Consider the following 6513-nt stretch of genomic DNA (forward strand, 5'->3'; position numbering starts at 1 on the left):
AATGTAAATGTCACATGGCAGGGTGTGGTGATGAGAAGTTTAGCAGAAGAATTTGCAGATTTTTTCTTCCTTTTCAGGAGGAAAGTTTTGTTATTTGCATTGTTCCCAATTTCCTTGTTGGAATTGCTTTTATACTTTAACGTTTTTTTTCGGTAATAAGGGCAACTAGTTCAACACCCAGACCCTCCAGTGCTCTGGGCTACTTGTCTTGCTGCCCTGATGATATGGATGTGCTCGATTTTTTTGTGTTCCATTTGCTGTTTTATTGACGCAGTTATTGATAAAAGAAAACTCCTTGCCAAGATGCATTCTTTGGCCTTAAATTGGCTTGATGGGTAGACATTACCTTTGGACAATTAACCCTCTTGGTAGCAAAAGCCTTTCCAGACCCGCCGTGTTCACAGTATGTTGCTGCTAACATCTCCACTTTTCTCTAGCTTTTAAGGGTAGCAGCTTTTTGGTTTTATTTTTGCTGAGGGGTTCCACATTCAGTTGATATTGTCACTTTCTTCAGTTCATCAATTATGCCACTCTTCTCCAAACAAACAGATAAATATACAAACCCATCTCAAACACCTCCTAGAAAGAAGTTAGGCTCTGAGAGATGAAGGGCACTTTGACCTGCAGAAATGCTGGGTGTGGTGGTTGTGGTGGTGCGTGTGGATATATATATGACAGAGGAAAGTGAAAATAAGAAGTGAAAAAAACTCTTTCCCTCAAGAGCAGGCAGTGGCGCAGCTTGTGCAGTCATGGCCAAGATTAAAGCTTGAGATCTTCCTGGCAAAAAGATGGAGCTGCTGAAACAGCTGGATGACTTGAAGGTGGGGCTGTCGTAGCTGGAAATCACCAAAGTGGCAAGCAGTGTGGCATCCAAGCTCTCCAAGATCCTAGATGTTTATAAATCCATTGCCCGAGTTCTCACTGTTGTTAATAAGACTCAGAAAGAGAACCTCAGGAAATTCTACAAGGGCAAGAAGTACAAGCCTCTGGATCTGCAGCCCAAGAAAACACATGCTGCAGGTTCAACAAGCATGAGAAGTTGAATACTAAGAAGCAGCAGCAGAAGAAACAGCTGTATCCACTGCCAAAGTTCGTAGTCGAGGCCTGAGCATCACAGAGTCAATAAAACACAAACAAACTAGAAAAAAAAAAAGTGAAAATGAAATGGCACAGGAAACAAGGACAGAAAAACTGTTGTAGTTGTTTTGGTTGTTACAGTTCTTTTCTTTCTATATGCTATTCAATCTAGAGATTCCCTTGAAGAGAGGCTTCATGTTTCTCCATCAGTGCTATGGGAAGGAAAGGATCCAATAAATTGAACATCAAAGCAAGACAGTGCTTGTTTTCCGTCCCTGAAGAGAAGGATTTAGATCCCTACTCTACTTGGAAAGAAAGTCTGTATTTCCCATTTATGTAATAGCTTATGTAAATCTTAATGGAACTTAAAGTACCAGTTGAATACTGGTGACAGTGTTCCTTTAAAAATGTTCTTGTGGGGCTTCCCTGGTGGCGCAGTGGTTGAGAGTCCGCCTGCCGATGCAGGGGACATGGGTTCGTGCCCCGGTCCGGGAAGATCCCACATGCTGCAGAGCGACTGGGCCCGTGAGCCATGGCCGCTGAGCCTGCACGTCCGGAGCCTGTGCTCCGCAATGGGAGAGGCACAGCAGTGAGAGGCCCGCGTACCGCAAAAAAAAAAAAAAATGTTCTTGTGGAGTCACAAAGGACAGGATAATTAAAACTCCTTGCAGAGTTTTGTTCTTTGACCTCTCATTAGTTTCAGCATTATAAATTGCCTTTGTTAGTATCCTAATTTGATTATTAGCCCCTCTGAGCTCACAGCACACATTCTTTAGAGTGGACTCTGTGTGACTCAGAATGCATGCTGTTGCTGCATACCTGAGATGAAAAATGGCAGAGCAAATTGCCTTGCTCCTGTGTGTTCATGAGTTACTCATACTAAAGTGGTTAAGCAAAGGGAAAGCAGTCCCTTCCAACATCCATGGCTGTGAGTTTGATAAAAGAAACTCAATGGGCAGTATGACTAGTTCATTCTGGAAGCAGCTTTGAGGTATCATGGAGGGAGGAGGAGAAAGAGGGAATTTTGGTCCCTACAGTTTTATTATTATAAAAAGATTGGTACGTCATATTACCTTTTGCCACCCTGCATAGAGAAATAAAAACTGACTTACTTCCTCAAGGTATTTCAACAAATGATTGCAGAAACTTAGAGCTGGGGACTACTAGCACACTCATTCTTTGTCTCTCTGGGTCTGTACTCTCGTCTCAGCATTTTAACTAATTCCTCAATATTGCTACCAGGAGGCTTAGCAAGTATAATCAGGCTTCTCGCCAAAGCCAATGTCCACAAAACAACCTAACTTCTATTTCTTTTTAAGCAAGCAAATCAGAGAGTTGTGAGAAAGCAGAAAAATACAATAATGAGAATATAGAAATGAAACACCCTTCCTCCCCATCCTTGCCAAATATAAGTAACTGAAAAATTTAGTCCCACTGGCTCCATTACACACCAGAAGATCATTTGAGGCAAATATAAAATCTTCAACTGTCTTGAGTTTGAGATCAGAAAGAAGATTAACTGAAGTCAGAATTAAAGTTTGAAAAATGTAGGAGAACACATACATAAACAACAACAAAATACAGTAGATTCTCTCTTAGTGAACTTCTGCTTAATCATCTTGCTGGATTAATTGACAGTGAAACCCAGGACCAATAAGCATGGTACGCTAAGTGCTTATAGCTAGTAGTGTGGTTAGAAGTAGTGTGACTAGAAGAGTCTAGTTTGCCCAGATACTTCTGCTTCAACAGTTTGAGTTGTGTGCTTACTGAAAATTAGTTGAGTTTGTTCCAAATCTATTTATGCCAGTTGTACATAATAATGCAATTATGTGATTTAATTAAATATTATGTAAACTGATGAAATATGAATGCAAAGTGAGTTGTTGCTTCAATGAAATCTAGGCTGAATGCCTTTGTAAGTCTCAGTAAATGCAGGATGCTAAAAAAATCTGTCAAATTAGGCGCTGGTAAGAAAAAAGTAAAAGATGGGGGAAATTATAATAATTAAGAAGATTCTACATTCATATTGCTTCACATATTTCGTTTTTTACTTTATTTTATGGATAATTTCAAACATATCTAAAATTAGAGAGTCTAGTATAATTAAACAGGATATTCTCATCACCCAGCTTCAACAATTATCCATACATGTCCAATCTCGTTTTAGCTATACCCACCCAATCCTTTGCTACAATTATTTTGAAGCAAATCACAGATATCAGATCATTTCCTCTCATAGGTCTTTTTTAGTTCTCATTCCACTTTAAAGGAATCCAAACTGGAAATTATGGATGTGGCTTGTGTAAGTAAGATAGTGCAAAAGTACAAAAGTCAAACCATACTTAAGAAAAAGGCTGGAGGGTAGAAAAAAATTGTGGAATCCATGTACTGGGCCCTAGAAGGGAGAAGCTATCCACTTATCATCCTGTTATCAAAAAAAAAAGAAAAAAAAATTGGAAGGTATGGCCAAGGTGGTGGAGTAGGAAGACCCTGAGCACAACTCCTCCCAAGTACACACCAAAATTACAACTATTTACAGAGCAACTATTTATGAGAAGACTCGCAGAAAAGATAAAATGAAAGATAAAAAGAAGGAACCACAGCAAGATGGGTAGGAGGGGCAGAGATGGGGAATAGTCAAGACTCACATCCCAGGAGGAGGCAACCCACAAATGGGAGGATAATCACAATTGCAGAGGTTCTCCCCGAGGAGTGAGAGATCTGAGCCACACATCAAGTTTCCAAGCCCAGGGGGCGTGCACTGGGAAGATGAGCCTGCAGAACATGTAGCTTTGAAGACCAGTGAGGCTTATGTATGCAAGAGGTGGAGGGCTATAGCAAACAGAGACTCTGCTCTTAAAGTGCATACACAAAATCTCACACATTCCAAGATCCAGCACAGAGGCAGTAACTTGAAAGAAGCCTAGTCAGACCCACTTGCTGATCTTGGAGAGCCTCCTGGAGAGGCAGGAGGAAATTAGGACTCTCCTTGAGGACATAGATGCTGCCGGAAGCCATTTTTTGGGAGCTCGTTCTATTACAAGGACACTAGTGCTGGCAAACACCATTTTGGAGTATCTTTTTAGCCTATTAGTGTCCAAGGCCTACTCATCCACCAGCAGGCCAGCACCAGCCTCAGGACACCCCAACCCCTGCAGCCAGCCATGCTGGGACCCAGCCCCCCACCAGCAGGTTGGTAGCCATCACATAAAGAAGGGCCTAGCAGCCAGCTGGGCCAGGGGCCAGCCATGCCTACCAGTGCATCCATAGTAGTCAGCCATGCTGCAACAGAAGGGCCCATGCAGCCCACAAAAGGGAACCGCTAGAGCATATAACTCAGGTGACCAGGGGGTGATAAACTGTTGGGTCCCATAGAATGTCTCCTACATAAGACTATTTCTCCAAAATCAGGAAAAGTAACTGACCTACTTAATATTTTAAAATAAACACAGAGAATTAGGCAAAATGAGGAGACAGAGGAATATGTTCCAAAAGAAGGAATAAGACAAAACCCTAGAAGAAGAACAAAGTGAAGTGGAGATAGGCGATCTACCTGATAAAGAGTTCAAGGTAATGATCATAAAGATGCTCAATGAATTTGGGAGAAGAATGGATGAACACAGTGAGAAGTTTAACAAAGAGTTTGGAAATATAAAGAAGAACCAAGTAAAGCTGAACAATACAATAACTGAAGTAAAGAAGTATGCTAGAAGGGATCAACAGTAGGTTAGATCAGCGGTCCCCAACATTTTTGGCACCAGGGACCAGTTTTGTGGAAGACAGTTTTTCCATGGACATAGGGGTGATGGTTCAGGCGGTAATGTGAGCAATGGGGAGCGATGGGGAGTGGCAGATGAAGCTTCACTCGCTCACCTGCCGCTCAGCTCCTGCTGTATGGCTGGGTTCCTAACAGGCCGTGGACCAGTACTGGTCTGCGGCCCAGGGGTTGGGGACCCCTGGGTTAGATGATACAGAGGAACAGATCAGCAGACTGAAAGACACAGTAGTGGAAATCATCGAAGCTGAACAGAAAAAAGGATTTTAAAAAAGTGAAGACAGTGTAAGAGACCTCTGGGACAACATCAAGGGTACTAACATTCACATTATAGTGATATCAGAAGTCAAGAGAGAGAGGTAGGGGCAGAGAACTTATTTGAAGAAATAATAGCTAAAAAATTCCCTAACCTGGGAAAGGAAAGAGACATCCAGTTTAAGAAAACACAGAGTCCCAAACTAGACAAACCCAAAGAGGTTCACATCAAGACACATAATTAAAATGGCAAAAATTAAAGAGAGAATCTTAAAAGCAGAAAGAGGAAAGCAACTAGTTATGTACAAGGGAACTCTCAGCTGTCTTTCCAGCAAAAATAAATAAGCTACAAGGATATACTGTACAACACAAGGAATATAGCCAATATCTATATTTACTATAAATGGAGTATAACCTTTAAAAATTGTGAATCACTATATTGTACACCTGTAACTCATATAATATTGTACAGCAACTATACTTCAATTAAAAAATATAATAAATAAATAGAAAACAAAACAAATGAACAAACATAACAAAACAGAAACAGAGTCATAGATATGGAGAAGAAATAGGTGCTTGCCAGAAGGGAGGGTGGTAGGAGGATGAGTGAAATAGGTGAAGGAGCTTGAGATACAAACTTCAATAATAAAATAAATAATTCATGGGGATGTAATATGCAGCATAGGGAATATGGCCAATAATACGTCAGTAACTTTGTATGGTGACAGATGGTAACTAGACTTTTGCAGTGGTCATTTTGTAATGTATAAAAAATATCAAATCACTATGTTGTACACCTGAAACTAATATATTATTGTAATTATACTTTTTAAAAAATTATACTTCAATAAAATATTTTTCATATAAAATATTTGAGATACAACATATTTTAATGATTGTTTCAGTCACTTAGAAAATGAGCAGATAATACACCTGAATGGCTGCTTTAGCTAAATTGTGCCATATGAAAGCAGAGGAAACAAGCTGAGAGGGAGAGAGGAGGCAGAAGGGCAGAGATGAGAGAGGATTTTTGAGATAGTGTGAACAATGTTTTCTGATTTAACAGGTAAATTTCCGGTTCCTAGGTTTCTGACTGGGCTTTGTTGGATGCCCTTGGATTTCCATGAGATTGTTTGTTGCAGTCTTTTATTAAATTCCATTCTATTTAAGCTGCCTGAATACATTCCTGTTCTTTGAAGACAACAATTACTGACTGAGAAACAGGATAGCCTCTGATATAGAGGGTGTAAGTTGAGAATCAAAAGGCACAAACAAGAAACTCTTCATAGTTTAAACCAAATATACCATTAGGCTAGGTTCTCATGGCAAGCCCCTATGTGTGTGTGTATATGTGTGCTGCACTTATGTGTATGTATGTGTGCCTTTAATATCCACTAATACTC

General features: G+C 40.3%; 1 pseudogene; it reads left to right on the forward strand.

The window, feature by feature from the left end:
- The first annotated feature begins 749 nt into the window (after positions 1 to 749).
- On the forward strand, positions 750 to 1108 carry LOC114906539 (annotated as a pseudogene).
- The last annotated feature ends 5405 nt before the right edge of the window (positions 1109 to 6513 follow it).

Source organism: Monodon monoceros, unplaced genomic scaffold (genome assembly GCF_005190385.1).
Source record: "Monodon monoceros isolate NGI ecotype Baffin Bay Population unplaced genomic scaffold, NGI_Narwhal_1 Super_Scaffold_22, whole genome shotgun sequence".
NCBI lineage: Eukaryota > Metazoa > Chordata > Mammalia > Artiodactyla > Monodontidae > Monodon > Monodon monoceros.